We start from the raw sequence: 27,293 nt of genomic DNA, 5'->3' as shown, positions 1-27,293 counted from the left end.
ATTAAAATGACAGCATTAGCGTTATCGTAACTACAGCAGGATTCATATTAAAACCCGTGTCTTGTGAGTCCAAGCCTCAGAAAGTTGTAATTAACAACAGCATCTTCAGGTTTCTTTTTGGTCATTCTCCTTCTCCCTCCCAACCATGATGGTGGCTTCGGGCTAACCCTTAACTCCTCAGTCTCTGGGTAGGAATAATTAAATGAGAGTCTTTTTTACAGACTAAATCCACCATCCCTGAAATTCTGTGCTTTGCTTCCGGAAAACCCCCAAACAAACATTAGCCTCTCTTGTTGTTTTATTTCTTCAAGCTAGGCCACTTACGGCTCTGGGGTCAGGAGATAGACATCTTGTTTGTATGAAGGCTCCCGAGGGGTGAACTACGGTCAAACCATGTTACCCTGGAAGACTTTAAGCCATTTTAGCTGCTCAATGGAGAACACGTCGCAGGATGCAGGCGGGTTTCCAAAACAACTGGGGTTTGATGGGTCATTGAAGGCTGGCCAGAGCAGCTGTGTACTGGTGCTCTGCAAGCCTGAAACTACTCTGCAAGAGCTCTGGGTTCAGAAAATCCAAAACACATTTGCCACAAACATTTTTCTCCTCCATTTTTAATCACATATATATTGCAAGGGAAATGTATCCCATCTGTTTTTTTTTTTTTTACTCATTTATGCTTATATCATCCAAATAAAATTCTGAAGTTTATTTGATGTTTCACATTAAAAAAAAAAATACTCTAATGGAAGAATATATTTGGTAAAAGGCAATGCACGGCTTCTGCTCCTCCTGCCGTCAGGGACTGCTGGTCAATGAAGTGGCCTGCAAGTCCACACGGTGAATTGGCCACGTCCTGGATTCCTCTGAGAGACAGTTCCAGCTCTCCCAGTGGCAGATACAATGGGCAACAAAGGGCTCATCTAATTCTATTAATCACAGAATCTTGGCAAAAAGAAGAGCATGGTCAAAAGAGGTTAAGGGACCTCAGATATCAATGAGCCCAACCTCACTGTCATTTTTCAGCTGAGGAAACTGAGCCCCAGAGGGAAGAAATTCTTTGCCTAATGACACATGGTTAATTAAAGGCAGATTTGGGGTCATAAACTCAGGTCTCCTGAGCCAAGGAGCAGTATAGCAGTGTTCTTTCTACTCCCTGTTGTACAGCATCAAAGCACAAATGCAAAACCAGATTGCAAAAGCAAAGGCATAAGTGTAGGAAGAGCCATAGACCGTTATGAATTTAGGGGCAAGAAGGATCACAGGGATTTTAAAAACAGGCTCCCCTCCCTGAAGGAGCACAGGCTCTGGGGCTAGCCAGGTGCGTTTCATGATATAGTTTAACAATTTTCTTGATGATAGTAATAACCCTGGGAATGTCCCCTAAGAGCTCTGAGCATATTTCCTAATCACTCTGCAAAATGGGTTAAAATTAGCAATTGTGTCCCGTTTTTTCATGAAAATTATATAAAAACCTGCACTTCAAAGTCCTTGGTGGGGTGACCAGCACAGGGCATATATTCAAAACACAAGTTTTTCATAGTATCGTTATTCTCTTTATTACTCAGAGGTCTTCCTTTCTAAGACAGGGTTTCCTAAACTGTGTTTTGTGGAACACTACTGCCAGGAGATGTGAACTGATCTTACGAAAAATAAATAAATGTGAGGAAAACATCCCATATCATCGTATGTTTTGAGAACACTATACACTCCAGCTTTCTTTCACAGATTCTGAGGGCATAAAACACAACTGGTAAACTCTCCGAGAAGGCAAGCAAGAGAAAACACTGTCTGTCCAATTCTGTTGAATGGAAACAGTACCAAAGGTGGCTGATTTTTGTTGTTGTTGTTGTGGTTGTTTTCTTCCAGGAATGCAGGTAAATGAGTTCTCCGTGGACCAGCTTGCCGGTGCACACCAGTTTGGGCAAATGAAGGTACGAGAGAGAGGAAGGTAGGTGCAAATCTGTAATGTGCAGCGAACAGTGATCCGTCACGAAAAGGTGTGCACAGGTGAGTGCTCAGAGGCATTCCTCTTGGACAGGGATGCTCATGGTTGACTTCATAGGGAAGGGATATTAAAGCAGGAGAAGGTCCCCTGGATATGGAAATGAGGAAGTTCCTGGACACAGAGTCAAGGGAGTGCCAAGGAAGTTCCAGAGAAGAGCAAAAATCCACCTTCCTACCTTCAGCAGTGGGCGTAAGTGGGAAGAAACACTGGCTGGGGGGCTGGGGACCAGCTTCTCCTCTTTTCTTCGCCCAAGGGCAGGAAGCATCCCGGCTTCAGTTTCACACTTACAGTCCTAGCACAGGGGCTGGGACGAAGCAGAACTCAATAAATGTGCACTGAGTTGAGACCAGATCTAAGTGGATGTGAAAAGCCATGATAAGGAATCTGGACGTTATTTGGCAGACAATGGGGAGCCGTCGAAGCTTTTTGCTTGGGGGACTGACATGTTCAGAAGTGCACTTTAGAGAGATTGGTTTGGCAGCATGTGGGGGATGGAGCCAAAGAGAGAGAGAAACTGGAGACAAGAATCCTCCAAGAATCCACACAAGCAAGTGCACTCAGGGATGGGCTATAGTGATGGCAGCGAGAAAGCAGCTGCAGGCATTGAGATTTAATGAAACTTAATTTTTTTTTTTTAAAGTTAAAAGAGGAAAATTGACAAGGATTCATAAGTGATTTCATGTCATGCAGAGAGAGAGAGAGACAGAGAGAGAGAACCATCTGGAGCTCCACGGCTTGAGCCCTGGGAAAAGGAATGACAGTGGTGTGGTCAGGAGACAGGAAGGGGGAAGGTGGCGTGGACTGAGCTGGGACAAAGATGGCTCCCTCTGGCCTTGCTAGGGTGTAAGCTGCTGACGAGGCATGGAGGGCACCCACCAGAAGGCATCTTGGAGCATTCAGTGGAAACCTGAAGATAAATTAGGAGAGAGACCACCTGAGTGGGATTCACCTGCATGGAGCTGGGGCCTGTAGCTCTGTGATGCCTGAGTGTAGACTTGGAGATTAGAGAGAGACGGAGAAAGAAAGTCAAGGTCTAAAGCATGTGCAGCAAGAGCACCACGGCAGCAGCCTGACAGCCTGGCCCCTGCCCCCACTCACACTTCTGTCTAGTCCCTGTGGCCACCCTGCAGGACTGGTTTAGCTCCCCCCAGGGGGTGGAGTCTGCATATGACATTGTCCTTTTGTGGGGGGGGGCACAGGGAGCGCCCACCTGCCCCCTCAACTGAACTCTTCCTCCACCCCAGTATCTTCGGAATGCCACCTCTGGAATCAGACTGCTTGGATTTGAATCTCAGCACCCAGAAAGTGGAAGGGCTTTTTAACCCCTGTCTTTGTTTCTGTTTTTCTGCAAATTTGGAATCAAGGTAGTGTGTATAGGAGAGTACTTGTGAAGAGTAAATGTAAAGCATTTAGAAAGTTCTTGACATCTAGTAAGAGCTCAATGTATTTTGGCCATTATTATTATTACTTCTTTAATCATACTGACCATTTGTAACCAGGACTGCTGACTGGGCTTGTGCCTCAGTTTCCCTACAATGATTAAAAACCAGCCCTGAAGTGTGTTCCCTCTATGGAATCTACAGTACTTAATTTAGGTTGTGCTAGTCACCTCCCGGGTCTAGCTAGCTCTTGTCCACCGTGCTCCTTCTCTCTGGATAGCACTATGCACACCATCACTGTCTGGGAAATGTCACCTGCTACATCTCTCCCACCACCCACTCATTCATTTATTTATGGAATTATCCATTTAGTTAATATTTATGGAGCATTCACTTTATGCTAGATACTCTCTCTACAGCTACCAGATAACACTACTGGAAACTGAGGTACCTACATCTTTTCCTGGTTATTATGACACTGTGACCTTCCACCTCAGCCACCCGACCAGCAGGAAGGGTTGGAACCCCACTCTCCCATGAGTCTCTTGCATGCTTTGAGGCAAGGCATCATACTCAGCAAAGTAACCCTGCTTTGTTGTGTCTTCCCAGGCTCATGAGCACAGGGAGGGCACAGGGCAAAAACCCAGTAAATGCATGCTGATGACTTGGGAAGATACACAAAAAGGTCAGCACTGCTTTTACCCCATCATGACTCAGGCTAGAAGACATTTGTTCTCCCCCATATCTGTTCGCATCTGCCCTGATACCTCATAAAACCTTCTCCTGGATAGTCATTAACGAGGTGGCAACATGGATTTCAGGGCCCCAGGGAGACCATTTGTTTGATGTTCTGGATGAAGGAAACACAGACTTGCTCTTTGAGCAAGCATGGGAGCTCACTCTGAAACTCTGCTTGACAGTCTCTCCCTGTAAGCTCAGACATGAAGTCAGGGGAATACAATGGTGCAGAGGCAGCAAAGCCTCAGAGTGCTGGATGGGAGATTTAGAGGCTCAAGGACAGGAGTGGAAGAGTAAAAACAGACACAAGAGCCTGTGCCTGGCTAACATGAAATGCTAAGTCAGATCCACATCAACAGAATGCTCCCTACTCTGCCTGTGTTCTTGTGTGTGTCCCAGCTTCTGGGTACACATCTACACTCCTGACTGACAGTAAGACTGAAAAGGGGCTGTTCCTGTAGTAAACTTACATCCACGTGTCATTGTAGGTGTCTCTTCTCTTCTGTTCTTAGGCAACACTTAACACCATGCCTGGTGTGTGCGGAATGCTAAGAAAATTTGAATGGGTGGGTGGGTGGATGGATGGATGGATGGGTGGATGGTTGGATGAATGAATGAATAATCAAAGAATGGGACCATTTAGCAGGGAGAAGGGACTAACCATCATTTTCCCTTTTATTCTCTTTCATGTCTAAGACTTGCCACCAGACTTAGGCAAAGGGTAGAGAAGAGGCACTGGAGAACCTCATTCTAGGAGTCCTGTGGACTCCCAGCTATCGATGGGGCTGACTCCAGTCAATTCTGGGAAGGTGACCTTCTGTTGCCGAAAATGGAAAAGACCCCGGCATAGAGATGCAAGGAAGCCAGACCTCATTTCTCAGTCCTGGAGAGTCTCTGACTCTACCCCTAACCCAGCACCCTTAAACACACACACACACACACACACACACACACACACAATCCATGGTAGAAAGCAGACACTGCTTTGAAATGGGGAAGGCCACTTCATCCCACCCAACAGTGACCACCTAAAATCAGCCCAGCGGGGATATCTGCACAAACCTTAGGGTTGTCCTGTATGTAGTGGAAAACCAACCATTTTTCTATGCTCTAAAAACCAACTGCAGTTCAGTGGAAGGATCACCAATGTTCCAATATCATTAACAAATACCTTTTGAGCATTTATTCGCACAGGTCACTTATCTTTAAAACCTGGGTACTAGTTACTTTGTGGTTTTAGTTCTGTTACATGCATTACGCTATAGTTTTCTCACCTATAAAATGAGAAAACAAAAACAAAAACAAATTTCTGTCCTAAGTTGTCAGGGTGAGGGGTGCAGAGCAGACACACAGTGTCTGGCGTATAGGACATTTCTTTCCCTAACATCTCGGTCATTAAGACGAGCTCGTATTTCAAGTTCCACCAAGTCTAGCTCTCCCTGGATCTGAGAGTCCCTTCCGCCAGCATGGGAAGGGCTGTTGGGAAGCTGTTGCTTCTCAAAATGAGGGAGAGGGCACCCTCAAGGTGTGCCCAGATCAAGTTCATTCATAAAACAAACATTTTTGGCACTGTGGCAAGAGGCTGGGCAGCCGCAGGAACCCAGCCCAGAGGACCGTGCAGTTGGCTCGTTAGGAGCTGCAGCCCCCTGGAGGTGGGCAGGGAATGGGGCCGGTGGGGAGAGCCGTGCAGAGGCCAGCTGGGTCTCCGGCAGCAAAGTCAACATCGCCCCAGATGTCTGCCCCCGGGGTTGGGGCCATTAGCTCCAGTTTACCTGCTCGCTTCATTTTTCAAAATTAGCCACAAAAGCCTCCCATGGAAACACAATGCACAGCATTTCTCAGTGGGGGAAAAAGAAAACAAAAGTATATCTTTTCCATGCACTTGTTTGGAGTTTCTGAATGTCTCCCAGAGCCCGGAGCCTTGGCAGGCATGTTCCTGATTGCTCCCACATGGATGTCTACGTGAGCCCCTACTTTTCTGTCTGTCCCCAGAGGCTCCTCAGCTAAGACCAGGCTGCTGTCCCCTCCCTGTCGCCAGCCTGGCCTGGGCACCCCAATGCTGAGCCCAGCAAGGCACTGACTTTCTCATTTTCTTCCTCCCTTTCCTGGGGGATAATATTACAGTTGGAATTCCTGGGTTCGCTTTGAGGGTTGCTTAGAGACGGTGTTAGCTTTCAACCACCTGATTTAATCTCTCTGCTCACTCCCAGCTTCCCCCACTGCTGCTCAGACAAGGCAGAGGGCGAAGGGGAGAGGTGAGGAGGTGAAGCGCTTGTCTGCGGTGACATCTTTTCATCAGGTTGTGCTGAGAGCGGAGCCAGACAGGAGAGGCTGGGCAGCCGGTGTGGCCGTGATGGGCTGTCTGTCTCTTGGCAGCCTGTACAGACCTCAAATGGGAGAACGGGGGAAGGGAGGGCAGAGGCAATGCACCGAGGCAAGGAAAGATGGACACAAATATAAACACTGAGATGTAAGGCTGTGCGGTTGAAACTGTGAGGCACAGACTACATTTTTGTCCTTGGAAAGTAATTCCCGCCTACAGATCAGTAGGAATTTGGGCAACAATCTACTAGGTGCTGAAAAAAATCCACCCCAAATATAAAGGCAGCAAGAAGACTTTGAAGAGAAGAACCAGATGCCACCCAAGTGATGAAGGCATGCCCGGTGGTGACTTATTGGTTTCTACTTTTAATCTCTGGGGAGTCAAGGAAACAGGAGAGATGCCAGAAGACTGGAAACTGGAATGTTTTTATTTACACTTAATTTAGTCATTAATGAAGTGTATTGTTAAGTGTCAGTCCCACCACAAGGTCCAGGAATCTTGCTTTCATCTGCTCCCTTGATGTAACCCGGTGCACAGAACAGAGTCTGATTCACAGCAGGGGCTGAATAATATTGGTTGAGTGAGTCAATAAAAGCGGGGGATGGAGATGAGCCTGCAGCTCCTCTCATGATGATGCTCCTCAGGGCTTTAGTTGGCAGACCAGGTAACTGTGAGAGAGCCTGCATGACTTGAGCCAACACTGGGGGTTTCTGCTCTCTCTCCTCACTGCGTGTGCCTGTTCGTGCATGTGTAAAATGTATGTTCTTAACCTCCCTGAAGAAGTTCATGAAAGATCTTAGTAGCCCCCAACTTGCCATCCTCCCCATTTTAAGAACTCCGTCCTCCTGCGTCATCTTTGGCTCTGGATCCACTCCAGCCATCTGGGTGGCATACTACGCTGAACAGTGGCCCCCAAAGAGATCTAGACTTGGGGGACTAGGCTGTATTACCTAAGTATGTCCTAAATCTAATCACCTGTTGTTATTAGGGGGAAGGAGAGGAGATCTGATAAAAACCAAGAAAGCAGTGTGAAGATGGAGGCAGAGATATGAGTTCTGAGCCAGGGAAGCTGGAAGCCACAGGGAACTGGAAAAGGCAAGTCCTTCTCTGTTCCATGAGAAGGACTGAGACCATGGAGGCTCACCCATCTTTACTGTATAATTTCTGAGGTTGCCTCGGGCATCTGCAGTCAGGTATCAGATGGAAAGAAAGGAAAATTACAGTTGGGGTGTTTTTACAAGTCGTGGTTATAAATGGCACATATCAATTCTACCCACATCTCATTGGATATAAGTAACTTCGTCATATTACCCAAAAAGGGCCAGGAAGTTTCATTCCTGATCAGGTAGCCACATTCCCACCACAGCACCGTCATGGTGAGGGAGCACGGATTCTTAGTGGACAGCTAGCCAAGGCCTCAACAAGAGGGAGAAAAATACCTACAGAGGGATTAAAATTAGGTAACTAGGTAATTTAACTCAAAATATGAAACCTCATTTTCACTTTAAAACTGACACCAAATTTTATGAATGAATATACAAGATTCATATTAATTTTTAACATAGAATAAAAGACATAGAGTGAGCTTGCCTTTATTATGCATTTTGGGGAAAGCCTCTAATCCAGTAGACTTATGTGTCCATTCTCCTTTGACTTGTCCTTTGGGGAAAATAAACACAGACCCTGGAATCAGAAGGTTTCCTGGATCAAAAAGTAACTCTTCTACTTACTTATGTGACCTTGAGAAATTACTTCACTGTTCTGATCCTTAGTTTCCTTATATTTGGAAACAGGGGAGTAGGTTTCCTACCATCCATCCATCAGTATGATGGATGGAAAAGACACTTGCAGTCTGGTGAGCGCCCCCTGGAGGATGAACTGGGGAAGAGTCTCTGGTGCATACCAAGGGGTGAGAAGGTGATTTCTGTTAATAAGAATTAATTTGAGGCTATATGCTCTAAAAAGCTTCTGGTACTGTTTGTTCATTGTGTCTCTGGCTATCTTAAGAGTATGTAAACATTAATCACACATCTACATTCTATTCTATGTTCAACTCATCAATGTGACTGACCAGAGTAATTGTTGCAAAATGAAAGACTCCTTGCTTTCTATGGGAAGGATACCCTGGAACTGAAAGTATCTAGGTGGTCTGTTGTCTGTGCAATGCTTTCTGTCTCCTTATTACCACCCAGAGTGGATGTGTTCTTCCTCCCCACCCCATTCCAGATTCATTTATCTGAGAGAGAGAGAAAGAGAGAGAGAGACCATGAGCATGGGGGAGAGGCAGAGGGAGAGGAGTGAGAGAATACCAAGCCAACTCCACATTGAGCACAGAGCCCAACATGGGGCTTGAGCCCATGACCTATGAGATCAGGGCCTGAGCCAAAACCAAGAGGCAGAAGCTTAACCAACTGAGCTACCCAGGCACCCTGGATATGTTTTACCTATGACATGTCCAGAGTAGGGACAGAGCCAGGAGTCAGCCGAAAAATTCATAAGGAAGAGTCAATGAGTCAATATACACACATACACACAGCTCTAAAATTTGAAGGAACTAAGATAATCTGAAATATTCTATAAAATAACATTAAATGTTATTAAAAATTAAATGGCATTGTAGAATGCATAATGAAAATATGGTATAAAAATAAGATATTTGCAAAAGGATCAAATAATACTTCTTGAAAAAAATACAGAAAGCAAATTTTTTAAAATGCCTCAGTGAACAAATGAAGTACCAGAATAGACACAGCTGAAGAGAGAATCGATGAGCTGGAAAATAGATCTAAATGCAGCAGTGGAAGGTAAAAATGACATTAGTGCCTAAAGTCAAGTCCAAACTGCAAAGGTGACTAATATTGGTGGAAAAGCAATCTGCTAAGAAGCCTGAAAGAGTCACTGAGTAAAATATGAAGCATGATTAGGGATAAGATGTTCAGAACCAGGACTGGAAATGTGGGTGAGGGCTGAAACTTTATTTATATGTTGCTGCAATGTGATGATATTCTTTAACCCCAGGTCTGTGTGACCATGATCTTTTTCTTCTGTACTATGTGGTCTCTCATGGAATTGCTTGGGCTGGTGTTGTTACTGAGACAGACTGAAACTGGAATTGCTCATTCATTTATTTTTTCTTTAAACGTAGATCTATAACTGTTTTGAAACAAAATAATGTGAATAATAAGATTATATTTTACATGCTTCCCTGACAGGTATTTAGCCATGTCAAGCTCAGGATAAGATATTTAAGATTGAGAAGCAACCTAGCAAAATCATAATTATAGCTATAATTACAATGGAGACTGCATAAATCTCTCCCTCTCACTCCTGAAGCTGGCAAGGCCTCTCAGGGGGTTCCAGGAGAGTGGAGAAAGGGAACCAAATAAGTTTATCTCTAGAAGCATGTCTCAGAAAGGGAGGCAAGATACAGCCTACTAACCTCCTGGTAGGCATTTCCTTGCCTATAAAAAGGCCAGTATGTAAAGGAAAAGTTCCTGGCCACCAGGGCTTCAACCAGAGCCTTCCTGCTGAAAACCTCAGAAGCCCCTCATCCCCGCCTCACACTAGCAAGGCTGCTATTTCCAGCCCTTACTCTGCTCTATTTGCCTTCATGCCTCAGAAAGCAGGGAAATCATAGCCAAAGCTTGAGCTGACAAATAGTAATAAAACCAAAGAACTCCCAGGCAGGATTTTGAGCTTGACCTCAGAGCTGCTGGTCAAGCTGGAGATATATTTTTAATGTAAATATTCCTGGTAACATGAGCTTGGGACTCATGCCAGCAAAGCTTCTGAGGGGCTTTTCTCACTCTGTGTTCTGTGAACAAGTTTCTCCTTCTTAGAGCCTTTTCCTCTGTTTAGGAGCAAACTTTGTTTTATGATCGCCAAAGCAGTTAGCAACCTGATGATTTTTCCAAAACTAAGGCTGAGAGACCATAAAACAGGTTTCAGAGTTTGAGCTGAGGCCCTTAGAAAATAGCGTCCGGTCTAGATTTTACAAATGTTTGTGAACATTTGGTTCTAGACTGTCATCATGCATGAGAAAAGGCCCATTTGCTTATGCGTAACTTGAGGTGGCTGAATCTTATGGCATGTAAGAAAGAGCATTAGAGATATATTCATAAGGATCCAGAATCTTTGGAGACTTAAATGAATATGCTAAACTCAAGAGTAATGTAGTTGTTAAGATGAGAAATTTATTTGAGTGTCTTAATGGTTGGGGTTAAAAGAAAGTTCTGTCAAAAAGGAAGACCCAGATTGATTCCTAAGGGGAAATGATGGGTTCCATTTCATTCTCTGTATTTTTCTTTCAAAAGAAACATGTTACATGACATCTTCTAATGGGGATATTGATGGGCAGAATGAAAAATACTTATAGCAACATTGAAGCCAAGACAGAAGTGGTTTTTAAATGGTTATTTGATTTTAAAAAATCTCTATTAAATATTAAAGGTAAAATACTAAAGCAAGATTTGGTGAAGAATATCTTCCAAGGGACTGAGCTTCCAAGGACTAAGTATACAAATCTTCTAAGGGACTGAACACACTTGGGCTAAGTGTACGTATCTTATAAAAATAAAGAATTTAGTTTATTTGAAGTGATGAATGAGTGGGCTGTCTTTTGGTTTTATTTCTTCTATGTACTTTTTTCGCCTCTTAGATACCCAAAATGCTGAGCAGACAATGTGAATCCAAACTCTTGACTTACAAAAGACTTCACTGTCCTTCTATTTCCCCCTTCTCATTTTCCTTCACTCTCCTCTTCATCCTAAGATTTACTGACTGAATCAACGCATGAATAACTAAACTTTGTGTTTTTCATCTGTCACCTTGATCACTCTTCAAAATTATCTTTTGAAACAAACAGCACTATATCCCATTTATTGGATGCAAAAATTGAGGCACAGAGACATTAAGTAACTGGCCAAAGGTCCCAGAGCTAACAAATGTCAGCTCTGGGATTCTTACTTTGACCTATTTCACACTGATCTATAACCTCCGTAATACTCTGAAACAAGCCACCAATTTAATGGCTCAAAACAGTAACCATTTATTGTTAATGAGGTTTGAGTAGGCTACACTTTTCTGGTCTCACTCATGTCTCTGAAGACAACTGGGAGCGAGATAGGTGGCTGTTAATCTTGGCTGGTATTTCTCTCTTTCTATCTCTCTTTTTTCCGGTAGGGGAGTCAGCTAGCTGTCAAGTCATCTAAGATGACCTTGACTTTTCTCCGTGAATCTCTCACATTCCTCTAGGAGCTTAGAATAGCACATTCTTATGGCAAGGAAGAAGTGTGAAAATGAAGAAGCCCGGCAAGAGGAAGGAGAAAGGAGAAACGTGAATGTGCTTTTCAAGATGCTGCTTGCGTCAGGTCTGCAAACAACTCCATAACCAAGGAAGTCACATGGTTGAACCCAGAGTTGACAAAGGGAGGGACTACAAAAGAAAGGACAAAGAGTGCACATGCATTTAGGCCATAATGCCGTAAGTCAACTTTTGAAAGATTCTCAAGCCCCAGCTTTTAACTACTATGTCTATTGCTCATCGAAATTAATAATCCTTTGAATCTTGAGATTCCTGCAGGGGCTACAGTCCAATGGGCCTTCCAAGCAAACTCTTTTGGCCACTCCATATCCATGTGGGGGTATGGAAAGTTAAAAATAGGATAGAAAGTGAAATGGCTTGGAGATGAGGACACATAGTGGATGCTCATTTCTGAATCTGCTGTTTGAGGGATGACAGTAAGTGATACTAATGGCAGTAAAAGCAAGCTCCACATCCCACAGGCTTAAATCTAGTGAAGGTTGTTTTTTTTATCATCAAAAGGGCAAGTGGCTATCCCCATGCAGGTCTAGGGCTTCAGAGCCCTAGGCTAGATCCCCTGCATCCTGCCGGAAGACAAGGGAAGAGAGAACAAGCATGGAGGATTGCATGGGGCCAGACCTGAACCGCTCATACTCCACTGGTAAGACCGCAGTCATAGGGCTATATATAGTAGATGAAGAAGAAACAGGACATGATAAAAACACAGCAGTCTGCATCATTTTTATTTTAGTCTTTCTATCTTGGACTCATACACCTCCTTGTGGCAGTGGCAACCTGATCCTTCACTGGGTGTAACTGACCTCTGCCCTATCCCATATCTCTTTAGTGAAGCAATAATCCCTCTAGGGGCTGAGGGATTCTCTAAAGTGAAGATGTTTAGCCAAGACCTTAAGAGTTAGCCGGCTGAAAAATCTTGGATAAGAGAATCCCAACAAGTGAAAAGGTCATGCAGCACAGTGCTGATGGAGGAGTGCTATCTGTGGAAGGAAATGAGAAAAGGGCTACTGGTTCATAGAAAGGAAGCCAGGAATGAAAACGGGGATGTAAGCATGGGTGAGATCCTATGGCATGTGGGTGTAGAGTTAAAAATACTGGATCGAATATAAATCCGTGGATTCTAAGAACAATGGAAGAATGAAGAATACCAAGATGCAAGTAGCACAGATGATTTCTGTTTATAAAAATTTTACATCAGTTACGTTGTGAAGAAGGTATTTGGCTGACAAAGCATAGAGAGGACAACTGGGAGGTTCACTGTGGTTGGAAAGACCAGGGTGACAGATACTCCATAATCTAGGAAGAAAGAAAGGAATTCTAGAATATGGATGAGAGGCTAATAATGATGGAATAAGTAGAAACTTAGAAAGACTTTGTTTGGCACTAATGGCTTCAGAAGAGAGGTGAGCTCTGGACAGAGAGGAATCCAACTTTTATGGGGCCTGAAGATTATGCAATTTGGGGGACCATCTTTCAGAAACAAATGAACAGAATTACAAGCACAAGCTTAGGTATCAAAGGTAGTATTTATCTAGAGTGGGAAAAGAAGTCACAACAAAATTACCGTAATCACGAAGATTCAGTTTCTTTCCTTCTGAGATTTCTTTAGGCGATTTGCCAGGAATGTTTCCAAGGAAATGGTCCCTAATTGTAACTTTTATTTCCCTCCACATCTGAAACATTGTACATTCCCTGGAAGCTTGCAACACTCACAGAGGCCCATGAAGAGCAGCATGGCATAACTACAATCTCTTTAGCTTTACAATAAACCCATCTCTGGGTTTTGAGTCATCACTTTTAGCCTCACTGGGATCTGGTGGTGGCTAAAACAATGGGGAATAACTTATTTAAAAAATCACCTAGGAATAAAATAGAACATACACAAACGAGGGTCGCATAAATGAATGCAAAGAATACAAAGAAACAAGTTAAAGCAAAATCCTGAAGGATTCCAATATGAAATAACCGACCAAAGAGGAAAAAGGGTTGACAAAGAGGACTAAAGAAAGAAAAAAATGGATCAGATTGGGAAGAGGAGAGGCAAGAGTGCTGGATCCCACAAGCCCAGACTGTCCCAAGCAGGAAATGGTCAAGTTAGTTGAAGTCTGGTGAGTGATCAGACTATTCAACTTGACTTCTTGAGTTTATTATCTGTAACCTCCTCTATAATGGTGATGTGCAAAGAAACAGGAATTCTTGTCAGTTTTCTTGACTGCTGTGTCCCCAGTACCTGGAACAGAACTTGGGTAAGTAGCAGGCATTCAATAAATACCAGAATGAGTAAACAAATGAAACAGAGATCGAAGGGATCCATTTTATGTAGTGGTTTTGGGCCTCTTATGGCATTGAAAAGAGGCTATCTCCTGGACTGATAAGAATCAAAGCCAGATTTGGCATGTCTAGAGAAGTGAGCAGTGTTAGAAAATGGAGATCAGTGGAGCGGACAACTTTCCGAGAAATGTTGCTGTTAACAGAGGGCATAGAGCAAGAGTTAAGGGGGAAGTAAAATCAAGGAAGATTCTTTTTTTTAAGAGTAGAGAGAGTTGAGCAAACTATATTCTGGAAAGATCCACAGTCCAGAGAGTGCAAAGTTAGTGAAAAAACAGAAATGAATGTCATCCAGGGCACAGATGAAGGAACTGCCTCAGGTAGAAATCTAGAAATTCTTAGAATTGTTCTTAACTTGGGTTTGATGTAATTACCAGCACTGCACACTAACATGTGGACAATTATATGATGGTGGGGGGGACATGAGTTATCTGGAACTCTGCTTTGGGATGCCACGACAGCAACTGCCAAAGTTATTTCCCCACCCTCCTTGCAAATGGACTGTTTTCTATTCCCCCTAATAGTCAAACGACTTAGAATGAATATTTTACTCTCTCAGTAAAAATAAATCATAATAATATTTCTGGAAAAAATATGCTCAAAGTGATATGCTCCTCTCTGGGCTTAGGTTTACGTATTCTCAGTTGTTTGCCAAGGGCCAATAACCTCTGACAGTCCCTGAGGATAACATTGATTATCTGCTCAAATGTGGCATTGTTCTGAATTGCCTCATGCCAGATAATCCAAGGATCACTTCTTTTATGATCTGGGACTTAAGTTTAAGGAAAATTATAAAATATGAAAAGCATGACTCTGTACAAGAGAAAAAAGTTTTATAGGGTGTATAAAAGTAAAACACAGTAACAGATCCATGCTTGAGACTTCTCACTGCACGACAGAATTGGCATTAATTATCATCACTGGCACTAATTCTAAACAGTTCTTTAAAAAATTAGATTGGTAGTATTTCAAAGAGTAAAAACACACTTGACAATAGATAAAATTAAATTTTAGTTAAATCCCAAGTGGATCACTTGAAATGTATTTATTTTTCAGTACACACACACACACACACACACACACACACACACACACACACGCAGAGGCAGACACACACAAGACACACAGGCAGGCAGAATTTCTTCAGTTCTAACTAGACTATTGTTACCAGAATGATAAGAAATAAGGGTTTAAGAGTGATTTATGTTTTCAGTACTGATCTGGATGCTCTGTTCCATGTAAACTATGGAAAAGTTCCCAGTTTCAAATCTCAGGCTCTTCTAGGTAATGGGAGCAGTGAAATTCTTCCATGCTATGTTCAACTTCGGGGCAAAAGCAGAGTATGTTTGAAGGGATCATTTTGTATCAATATGCTTTCTTTAGCTGCTGTGGTGAGTGTATATCCACTTCAGAGCTAGTTAGGGGAGTATGTCATTCTTGTCGTCGTCAGAAAAATACCCAGACAGGTACCCAGAAGAAGAAGCTTACAGCAAATAAGTACATTAGGGTATCTTACAAAAAGACAGCAGTGTTGGGCTGCCTCCCAGACCCCCTCCTTTGTGTTTGAAACCCTGAAATTGAAGCCCAATGGGGTGTGTTTCCTGATGGATGCATGGTGAAATTCTTCTTATTTAACTTACCTGTCCATGGGCCACCGGAAACCAGGGACCAAAAACAAAACAAAACAAAAAAATTGCTCTTGTTCAAAAGTTTAGAAAGAAGACTAGGGAGAAAGTTGTGCACAGGTGTGCCTTGTACCTGGGCATGTCAATACAAGAGGGGTGTGGCTTGTGGATGAGTGACAGTATAAATGAAAAATGGCAGGAATCCTTACCTCTTGGCCTCTCCTCCTCCAGTTTTCTATGGGAGACACACAAATCCATGCACTTACGTGACGCACACAGAAGCTCCTTGGAATGTCTCAAACACCACTCTTTTCTAGAGCCTGGCACTTAGTAGGCGCTCAGCAGGGGGCAGTGTGACACAGTGGGTAGGAGCTTGGACGCTATGTTGTCTCTCGGCCTCCTCTTCCTCATCTGCTACATGGGGATGATCAGTCATTTCATGGAGTCCTGCAAAATTAAATTAGATAATAGATGGTTAGCTTTGGCATCGAGCAAGTATTCAATAAATGGTAACATTTGTTATTCCTACTTTCTAAAATTATTATTGTAAAATGTTCTCCTCCAGCCCAGAACTCCCATCCAAACTCCAGTCTTGCGTATCTTTGTCTGGGAGGTCAGGGAAGGCTTCCAACTCACAATGTTCAAAAATGTAACTCATGACCTCCACAGCCAACCTCTCCATCTGATGACTGTCCAGCACTCCCTGCCTTACTTAGTCAAGAGAGCAGCACCCAGGAAGTTCTGCAAACTCATGCTTAACACCTCCCTCTCCCCTACTCCTGCCCACCAACCCAACCTGAGTGCTTTCGATTTTACCACCTACCCCTAGGAACACCCTACTTCTCTCCACTGCCCCCACCACCTCCACAGCTCAGGCACCAGGACCCCACCCTGGGGGCTTTGATGCAATCCTAGCTGGTCTGCTCCCCACATCCTTTCATGTCGCTCTCCAATCTGTCCTCCATATTGGCCGAAAGGTCACTAGTGTAGGAACACAGACGCCATCTTGTTGCCCCCTTCGTTTCTTCCCAGTGCTCTCAGAATGAGGACTGAAACGTACCCACCATGAATTACTCTAGCCTTAGCTTCCCAGACATCTCTCTGCTTCCTCCTTCCTCTGGGCTCCTCTCACTCCAGCTTGTTTCAGTTCCTCAAGGGGCCCTGATTTCCCTGGTCATGGGACATTAGCACCAGCTGGGCCACCCTTCCCTGTCGCACCCGCCTTGGCCTTGGCCTGTTGAACCCTACCACCCTCCAGTTTTGACGCTTCTTCAGAGGAGACATCCTGAATAGAGCCGTCTCCTTTTTTGTGTTCTTAGGATGCTGATACCTCTCTCTGATGCATGTTGATCACTGTTGTGATGCCACGTACACTTTTGTGGTTATTTGCTTCATGTCTCTTTTTCTTGAAGGTGTAAGTTCCACAAGAGCCAAGGATGAGAGATGGAGGTAGGATTTGGTTTTGTTTGCTTTGGGATCTTACACTCCAAAACTTACCTCAGGTTTTTATTTACTAGTCTCTCGCCATTTTTTCTCCAGTTATTTGAAATCCAGTGAAATCAGAGATTTCATTACATATTGATGACAATGTCAAGCCAAATAATAATTGGGGCAAACTATTCTCTGACTTTGCTCCGGTTATTTTTTGTTCAGTGAAAGCCTTTAGCACATATTCCCTGAGGCCAGACTCCTCTTTGTTTCTATGTGAATTCAGGCTCCAACACCCCCTAACTTTCTAACTATGGTGTGCCTGCAGAGAGGAACATCATAGAGATGGAATGTCAATCAGTGAGGAAAGCTGGAAGAGCTAGCAGCATACCCTCATTCTATGACTAGCATAGGGAACTGGTCTTGGGAAGCCCCCCTTACACCAAATATCAGGATAATTGTTGTTTCTCAACAAGGACCAAGGATCAGGTAGAAAGTCCAAGCCAGGAAATAACTCAAAGAAGGCATTTATATAAATGCTAAACCAGTGGTACAGGATGGTGAAGAGATGGAGAGAAGCTACTCATTTAGAGGGCTTTGATTCAAGGGGATGTTAAGAGCTTTATCTAGGCATCAATTTTTGGTGGCAAAAGAATGAAGGTTGTTTCTGGAAAATTTCACAAACCTTGGGGATGAATTTCTCTTAATGCTGATGAAGAACAATACTTCCTAAACTTAATGTGCCCACAGGTCACTGCGGGGGGGGGGGGTTCTGTTAACTATTCCCTTTGTGATTCAGTGGGTCTGAGCTAAGACCAGTGATTTTGCAGTTCTAACCAGTTCACAGCTGATGCCCATGCTGCTGGTTTAGGTTCCCCAGTTTATGTAGCAGGTACACAGAGCACTTCTACCAATCTTGGAGCAGATACTATCTAGATGAATCAAATGCTGATATAAGCCATAGCCTACGATAATAAGTTTGCTGTGATCTCTTCTGAGTGCTCTGGAACTCAGGTCTATTCCAGTGCTCTGTCAATGCAAGTCATCATTAATTACTCAAAGAACAAAACAAAACAAACAAACAAACAAAAACAAAAACAAAACTGGGCCACCATCAGTCTAAGGTGTACCCATGTTGGAAAGGGTTTCTTGATAGATCCTAGCATCTAGGCCCTTGGGTTGTACCTCTAGCCAAGATGGGGCTCAGCACGCTTTGGCACCTGCTAGCAGGTTGAGGCAAAGGTCATAGATGGAGAAAGGATGAGAATTAAAGATGGGAAATACTTATTAAGGGGAGGTAAACAGAACAAATACCCACTGAGTACTCTTCTCTTTATATGTGCTATTTCACTTAAATGCCATTGCAACTTTATGAGGAAGGAAATTCTTTTATTTGTATTTCCATTTTACAGATGTGAAAACAGAGCCCTGAAGAGATTATGAAGTTCCCCCAAAGTTGTGCAGCTAGTTATTGAAGGAACCCAGATTCTCACTCATTAAGACTCACTTTAAATCTATTGTTCTTAATCTGACTGCACATTAATATTTCCTGAGGAGCTTTGAGGAAATACTCCTTTTCTGATCCCTCAGTAATTCTTATTTCATTGCTATTAAAAAATAAACAGACCTGTCCAATCAATTTAATGTATATCCAGTGTTGAATACAATTTCCCAGGCCCTGACTCTTAATTACTAGGATTTATTCCCTCCAAAAGGGAACTCAGCATTCAAGCCAAAGAACTAGGAATGCTTGATGGGGTATTTTGAGAAGGTTGCATTTAGGGTCGCCACGTGTCCTGTACTAACTCCTGACCCAGTGAGCCCTGATCTTAACAACTGAAAGATGATTTCCAGACTCTATTTGCTAGGACTATATGTGATAATAACTATGTAGAGTTTACATCACCAGGAGACACTATTCTAAGCACTTTGTATACACCACCTCCTATCTTTCAAGAATGCCTAAAGTAGATACCCAGGAATGGTCCCCATTTTACTGATGGGAAAACTATGATCCTGCAAGGTTAAATGCCTTGCCTCCTGACAGCTGGACCAGGATTCAAACTCAGGCACATTGGCTCTAGTGTATGGGCTAAGCCACTTTGCTGTGCTGTCACTTCATGGGCTGTGCTTGCTTCATATTGGTTCAGATGATGCCCGTCTGTAGTACCTCTCATGTTGTGAGAGCAGAGAGGGGCTGAAAGAGATTCATTTTGTCACAGAATGAATCCATATTGGAGAATGGGGCTCAGTGCCTGGAAATTTGGGAAGCAGATTTCCACTTAAAACCAGGATTTTTTTTTTTTTTTTTTTTTTTTTTTTAGCTCGCAAAGTCATCCAGCAAAGGAAAGGGCTACTTTGGGCAGGAAGGAGTCCCTCCATCACCAAGACATCAAATATTTCCTGGGTGTCTCCATGGTAGAAATGTTGTTGAAAGGGTTCAGGGACTGGGTGCAGAGTTGGCATGGGTGCTGTCTGAGGTCTTTAGGCATGAGCAGCTGTGATCCTGTGATCTGACTTCAGTCCTCAAACACTCAATCAGCAAGTAAGGGCTTGATCATTTACAGTTATACAGTGAGATGTTTCCAGGAACGATTTCCCTGTAGCATTTTAATAAGTACTCTATAAATAATAATTTATTGAAGTTGTCTACTATGTTAGAAAAAGAATATATTAAAGAACCCGGGCTAATTGAAGCTGGCAGTTAAGTTCCCTGAATCGAAAACAATCGGTTTATCTACATGATTCTAAAGATTTGGGATGAAAACTGCTCATTATATTCCAACATCTTAATACCCAAAGATCCAGATGTTTCACAGTATATTGACATAGCCTTCCAGGAAACCTATGTACAACACTGAGTTGAAAATGTTCTGATACAATTAAAAATAAATTGGATCAGAGAGAGCCTTTGCTCTTCTTTTGCTGGGAGCTGGAGCTTTGAACTTGAAAAACACTGAAAGCTGTGTGACTCAAGTCAGCATGATGGCTGGTCTTTTCTGCTGCTTTTGTCTTGTAAAGATTTTATTTATTTATTTATCTGAGAGACAGAGTGAGCAGGCGGAGGGGCAGAAGGAGAGGGGCAGAGATAATCTCAAGCAGACTCCACGCTGAGCAAAGAGTCCGATATAGGGCTTGATCTCATGACCCTGAGATCATGACCTGAGCTGAAGTCAAGAGTCCAATGCTTAACCAACTGAGCCATCCAGGTGCTGCATGACTACTGGTTCTAAGTTAGATGATCAAACAGATGATCATGATGAATGACTTGTGACTGTGCAATTCACATCTGCAGTCCCAGTGTAAAGTTTAACAGCGTACCCTTTTCCTCCCCAAAGTGTCCTGGTTGTGTTGTTGTGTAATTTACATACTTAGTTATTGTGTGATAGTGTATTTTACTATTTATTTTGTGTAATTATTGTGTAATTTATATACCTAGTTAAACTATAGTGAGAGACTGGATGGGGTACAATCTATTTGGGGAGGGGGCAAACAAGTCACTTGAAGAAGAGCCCAGCTTGTTCCTTCAGCTCAGCTTCCGTCTGTGTATTTGGGCATGTGAGGAATCACAACCTGGGTTTTCTGTATTTGTGTGGTCTCTGCATGAGCTCAGATTTTTAAGATTACATATATAAGTGAGATCATCAAAAGGTATAAACTTTCAGTTATAAAATAAGTAAGTCCTGGGGATATAATATACAGCATGGTGACTACAGTTAATAATGCTATATTGCATATTTGATGGTTGCTAAAAAAGACCTTAAATATTCTCTTCACAAGAAAAAAAAAAGCTGTAACTATGGTGATGAATGTTAACTAGTGGTGGTCACTTTGCAATATATACAAAGACCAAAGCATTATGTTTTATACCTGAAACTAATATGATATATGTCAATTATATCTCAATTAAGAAAAAAACCTATGGCCATCCTTTTTTCTTTAATTTTTCACAAGTTGCATTATTGTAGGGTAGTTAAGGACACACTAGAATGGACCTAAGGGAAACAAGATCCTCTGAAGATTTTGACTTCACTGAAAAAAGTGAGTGTGAACCAGGCTTGACAATTCAGCCTCTCTAATCTTTTCTCAGGATTTTATAACAATGACTAACATTTCTGAGTATTTGGTTGAGTTATTCAAAACATGCTATTTTTAATGCTCATGCAATTCCTAGAGGATAGGTATTATCACTATCCCTGCTTTGTCATTGAAGAAAATGACACTGGAAGAGATGAAGCAACCTGCTGAAGATTCCACATCAAGCAGGTCATAGTGTCCAGATTCTTACCTAAGAAGTCTGACCTACGGTCCTCCTGACTAATACTCTATTTTGAGCAGAATGTTGTACACAGTTCATCAACAAATATTTACCAAGGCGACTGGGGCAGAGAAAGCTGTAGGAGACAGCCCCCACTGTCATGAAGCTCCCAGTCTCTGGAGTGGAACGTCCCAGTCCAAGCAGCAGAGAGGTGGGAGGCGGAAGTGCTCTAAGAGTTACAGACTCCCCATGGGGAGAAGAATGCCTACTGGAGGAAATGATCAGAGTCTCCTGGAGAAAGGAGCTCTAGGGTTGGTTTTGAGGAGAGAGAAAATGTGAAACAGAAATTAGAAGCATGCAATGCCTGACAGATGGTATAGCCTGGCAAACAGCATTGGCCTGAGGAGTACATAGGAGTATGGGTCTTCAGGTAATCCATTGGGGCTGGATCATTGTAAAGTTCAAGTTAGTATGACTTATAGAGATGTCCCACAATGGCCTCTGCTCCCTACTTCTGATCACACATTCTCTCACTTGGGTTCTACTCTCCAGTCACACCTTTTTATAGGACCCCTACTTTAAGGTAGTATCGTCCATGATCTTCTTTTGTACTATAAGACCCTTTTCCTGGACGTTTTCTTCATCTGTTTTGCTGTTGTTTGCCTCAAACCCTGCTTTGTCAAGGAAGCCTTCTCTGATCTCCTGCGCCAGGTCATTTCTCTCTGCCATCCAATTCAGTGGCTCCCCAGTAGGTACCCAGTGCTATGAATGGTTTGCTTGGTACAAAGCAGGAGGTTAAAACAACAAAATAAAATCAAATGGAAAGAGATGCATAGCTTAGAAGCATGCAGCTTTGAGTCAAATTCAAAGACTGCTTCTACAGTGGTTCTAGCAAGAACCAGCTGTGTCTTCAAGTATAGCCTGGGGGTATAAGAGGAAGGGGGACTGCTGAGATAGGACCCTGGGTGTGGATAGAAATCTCCTTCTAAACAACGTGGAAGGAGAACTTAGAATTTCAGACTCAAAGGAATGGAAGAGTTTGGAGTCCATCTAATCTAAGAAACCTCCTCCCCACGCCTCTCAAACTTTCCTTGCAAATACTTGGCCATTTCTTCTTAAGGGAGTTTTCTCCTGTTTCTTCTAAGAAACCTACACTAGGAACTGGATTCAGTCGGTCAGTTAGGTGTTCATCCATCCACTGAGCACCTGCCATGCTCTCTGAACACATAACACCAGGATCCAAGGGTGAGCATGGCTCCTTTCCTATCCTAGCAGAGACAAGAGGCTGGTAAAGGGAATACTCTTGGAACAGAGGATAAATCTGTTTAGATATTGAGTCTCCTTTTCTCATTAGGCCCATTTTGGCCTCTGACAGTACAGAGTTGACCAGTCAACCTCCTTTTATGTGAAAATATCTATCACGCCTCCCCAAAGATCTGCCTACACGTTCTTCTGATATGAGACAATTATTTCCTATTTTCTGCATTAGTTGTGGCCACTGATACTCTCACAAAGACCTATAAATGTCAACTTGTTCTTTCCCAATGTACTTAACGTGTTTCTTTAGATGTGTGTGTGTGTGTATGTGTGTGTGTTGGAGTGGTGGTTATGGAGGGGGTGTGTGATCAACAGATGCAATGGGAAATTCAGTAAGAACACGCAGAACTGCTCATGTTTCTCAATTATAAGTTAAAAGGCAGAGCCTTGGGGACTGAATTTTCTTAACGTTGGGGAAAGTGTGACGTAATAATCGTTCCTTCTTTCTGAAGAAATGAAGAGGAATGAGTGGTTTGTTCAGCCCTTGATATAAAAAAGTCAACTGGAAAGTGATATTTTATTAGAACCATAAGATTTGTTAAAGAAATTTTAAAATCCAGAGTTTATTTTCCTTTGGTATTGCTGTAGAGAGTCAACAGGAATTGAGATAATTTTTTCTTGTATTTGTGCCCACTTATTAAACACATGTGTGAGTGAGATTCCTCGCATAGGTGCAAAAGGGATTAGAAGCGGGGGGAGAAAGGTGCAATTTGGTCCATTGACCTGTTTCCCTGCCCTCAGGACTCTTTCAAACAGCTGTGAGAAAGAGGAGGAGGAGGAGGAAGAAGGTAATTTAGCAGTTCATATCCAGATGTTCATTTCAAACACACCCTGAACAACTTTTGCATGGTTTATTTCATTTTCTGAAACCATTTTTCACAAGCCTGTTTTCTCAGCTGGGAAACTTCTGGTGTAGTCTTTTCAAACAAATATTGCATTTGGCATTACAAGAAAAAAAAAAAGAGCTTTTGAGACATTCAAAGGACAATCTGTTTGCCTTGGTCCAGAGAAGCAGGACTGCAGGAATGGGGGCATTTTGTACCACCCAAAGTATAGGTAGGAAAGTTCCATGCTCACATTCCATTTACATGGAAATTGGAGAGCTCCTTTAGCTTGATCATTGTAATACTTTGCCATGTTTTAGGTTGACCTGAAGTGCTGGAGAAGAGAAACCTGGCTGCAGAAAAACAGGGCCCATGGAAGAATCCTCTAGGATTAACACTAAACTAGAACCTTCCACATGGCGCTCCATACACAGTAGTCCATTAAAACAAAACAAAACAAAACAAACAAAACAGTGTGCTGTTCTACTTCCACCTCTCTTCTTAAGTAAAATGGGAAGAACTAGAAGCAAAATATTTCTGAATGCCAATGAATCTCTTAGGCAGAACCCCATAGTACATCATCGCCATGGTCCCATCCACCTCAAGTTCTGGGTTCTGGCAGCAGATTGCTCCACTAGAGTCATGGGAGTTGGGGTTCAGGACATCCTTACTCCCACTACAGACTGAAGCTGGTCTCATGGCCAACTGTAGAATAAAGCCACTCCCTCTTCAGAGTTGAACCAAACCTGGAAATAGCCTCAGAAAAGAATGGATAGCCTAAAAGAATGAGTCCAAAGGGAAAGACTAAGATACTTCTCTTTAAAGAAAGGAAACCAAGCCATGAAGATAATCAGAAGAAACAATAGAGAAAAGTTTTGATGTTGATGAAATATAAAATTCAAGCATTTAAACCCAAAACTGGGACTTGGATAAGTTTCTTAACCTTCCCAAGACTCTTCCAAGACTCTTTTTTTTTTTTTTTTTTTTTAAGATTTTATTTATTTGACAGAGAGAAATCACAAGTAGATGGAGAGGCAGGCAGAGAGAGAGGGGGAAGCAGGCTCCCTGCTGAGCAGAGAGCCCGATGCAGGACTCGATCCCAGGACCCTGAGATCATGACCTGAGCCGAAGGCAGCGGCTTAACCCACTGAGCCACCCAGGCGCCCCCCAAGACTCTTTTTGAATTAGACACCTGAGTCATCAGACCAGTGTTAAAATGGGGATTGAGTGTAAAAATGCTACATGTGGACCCAGGCATATAATAGGTCTTCATTATTGGTCAGCTCTGCACCATGTTCCCTTGACTTGAGAATGTGAGCAGTCTGTATTTCTGTAACTGTTTCTTTTGAAAATCTTTGTGTGTCTCTGAGATATTGAAGAAGATATCCAAGAAAGGTGGCCCAAGATGGTGACATAGGAAGACCTTGACCCCACCTCCTCCCAGGACACATGAAATCTGCAGACATATGCTGAGACGGTAGCCTCTGAAAAAGACCTGACAGCTTGGAGAGCAATTCCTTCTCATGGAGAAAACACGAAAGGGGCCACATCTGAGGTAGGCAGGAGAGGCTGAAACTCAGTCTTGCCATACCCCACAACCCTGGGGAGACCCACAACTTGGAAGGAACTCACAAACCTGGAGCATTGACCTCAGGAGTGAAGGGTTTGTACACTGCATCAGGTACCCCAACTTTTAAGACTTGCATCTGAGAAATAAACCCCCAAAACATCTGGCTTTGAAAGCCAATGGGGCTTTCAATGAGAGAAGATTCCAAAGTGAAGCAAGCAGTGCTAAGGGAGTCATTAAAAATAGCATCTGGAGGATACTGAGGAAGTTAGGCCTATGCAAGTCTCCTGTTCCTATGTGGTTTCAATTTTTGGAACACCACGGACTTTTGACTTTTGTCCGTTGTAACTTGTCTGTTGCACCTGGACCACCTTCTGGAACACACCCTTCCAACTTTGGACTGAAATAAAGATAATGTAACACCTGTTAGCTATATAGCCAATGATGTGTTAGAGAGTCAGCTTAACTCTGTCAGCACCAATCATAATTTCTTCAAAACAAGTTACGTAACCTTGTGGTCTCTGCCTTTATAAGCCTGCACTCCCTACTTGCAAGTCGGAACGCACTTTCGATTTCGGTCGACTCTGTGTCTCCCAGATTGCAATCCCTAAAACCCCAAATAAACACTTTGGGTTGCTTTACAGCCTTGTCGTCTTCTCGGTCAACAGTCTGTATATATTTGCATACTTTAAGAGCTGCTGCCCCAGGATCTGGCTTCCGATCAGCCTAAATCTAAGTACTGACTGAAATTGCCCCCTTTGGGGACACCGTCAGGTCTTGGCACCCCTCAACAACCACAAGCTGTTAGAAGTAAAATATGCTGCTCAGACAATCACTGAGTTTCAAAAGACAACCGAGAGTCAGGACACAGTTGAATGGTAAGTTTCACTTCTGACATGAAGGCGACCCTTCAAGACTGGGAAAAGAGATCCAGCGAGCTGTTGGGTCCACCAATCTCAATGTCAGGAGAGAAATCGGCCTGGAGAACAGAGATTCAAGAGTCACAAGCACAGATGTGATGATCAGATGCCTCAGAGTATCTGAGACCCCCTAGAGGCTACAGAGATCAAGAAGAAGAAGGCACAGAACAGAGACCCCGGGACGGCCTCTAAGAGCTGCCACATCAAGGACCTAGCAGAGACAAGGGAAAAGTAAACTGAACAAGAATATTGAAAGTGGAAATTAATGAGAATGAGGCCAAGAACGTTTCTGAAAGAAATAAGGGGGGGGGATTTCTAAATTTTAAAGTAAATATTTATAACTTAAAACATAAGATATTTTAGAAATAATAACTGTTGCCTAAAATCACATATGGTACCATGAAATACCGGGAAATGGGAGAAGGGATGAAAAAATAAAATGTGCTAAATTTCTCGACCAAAATAGGATTGAGTCAAAGGCTATTGTTTCTTCTTGACCTTGATAATTAGAGGAATATCAGATCAAGTATGTTATTTTGCAAAATTTAGTAGAAACAAAAACAGGATGATTCCTCCCAAATTACTGCAGGAGATTAAAGAAATCAAAGCAGAGTTCAACTAGCAAAAGACAGGAAATAGGGGAAAATGGTAGGAAAGCATGAAATACAGAAAACATAGGATCACAGAAGGAAGCAGGAATTTATCTCTTATGACAATAAATGTAAGTGATTGTAACACCACAATATTTAGAAACCACTGGTTCAGGTGAGAAATAAAAATATACCTTTTGGAAGGTAGAATTTTTAAAAATGTCTCAGATAAGTGACTCTTAATCTCACAATTTTTAAAAAAATTTTAAACACAGTATTTGGAAAAAGCATATCAGGAAAATACAAATAAGAACAACATAGATGTGTCAGTATTAATACCAGATAGAGCAGATTCCTGGGTGGAAAAACATACAAATAGGACAAGAGTTGATTTACTAGGAGTTATATTCCTTTTTGAATGAGTAACTAATATTCTCTGCTAGTCTCAATAGCTCAGTATTAAATAAACATGCCAAATTTTAGAAATTCAAAGGGAATTTTTTGTTTGCAATATATACATTACTCTCAACTAGACACATAATACAGACAAAATAAGTAAAGATATGTAAGGCTTTATTAATGTGATAAGAACACATAAACTTGTACACCACACCTAGAGAATGAATACTCATTTGACCAGCTATGTTTCAGATATTTTCCCCTCTGAATTT

At 42.6% G+C, this 27,293-nt stretch overlaps 1 long non-coding RNA gene across 2 annotated transcripts in view; it reads right to left on the bottom strand.

Annotated features, from left to right (window-relative positions):
• Window positions 1-16,844, bottom strand: part of LOC116594961 — a 43,760-nt gene extending 26,916 nt beyond the window's left edge. The window contains exons 1-2 of one of the 2 annotated variants that reach the window (XR_004287487.1): window positions 16,783-16,844; window positions 15,985-16,165 (exon numbers count right to left, since the gene is read on the bottom strand). This is a non-coding gene — a long non-coding RNA (uncharacterized LOC116594961). Of the gene's footprint in view, window positions 1-15,984; window positions 16,166-16,247; window positions 16,380-16,782 lie in introns of those variants that run through there. The other variant, XR_004287486.1, reaches the window with a different exon arrangement.
• Between the last annotated feature and the right edge of the window lie 10,449 nt (window positions 16,845-27,293).

This window comes from Mustela erminea, chromosome 7 (assembly GCF_009829155.1).
Source record: "Mustela erminea isolate mMusErm1 chromosome 7, mMusErm1.Pri, whole genome shotgun sequence".
NCBI lineage: Eukaryota > Metazoa > Chordata > Mammalia > Carnivora > Mustelidae > Mustela > Mustela erminea.
Note: the sequence above shows the minus strand (reverse complement) of the source record. Positions and strands in the feature narration are given on the sequence as shown.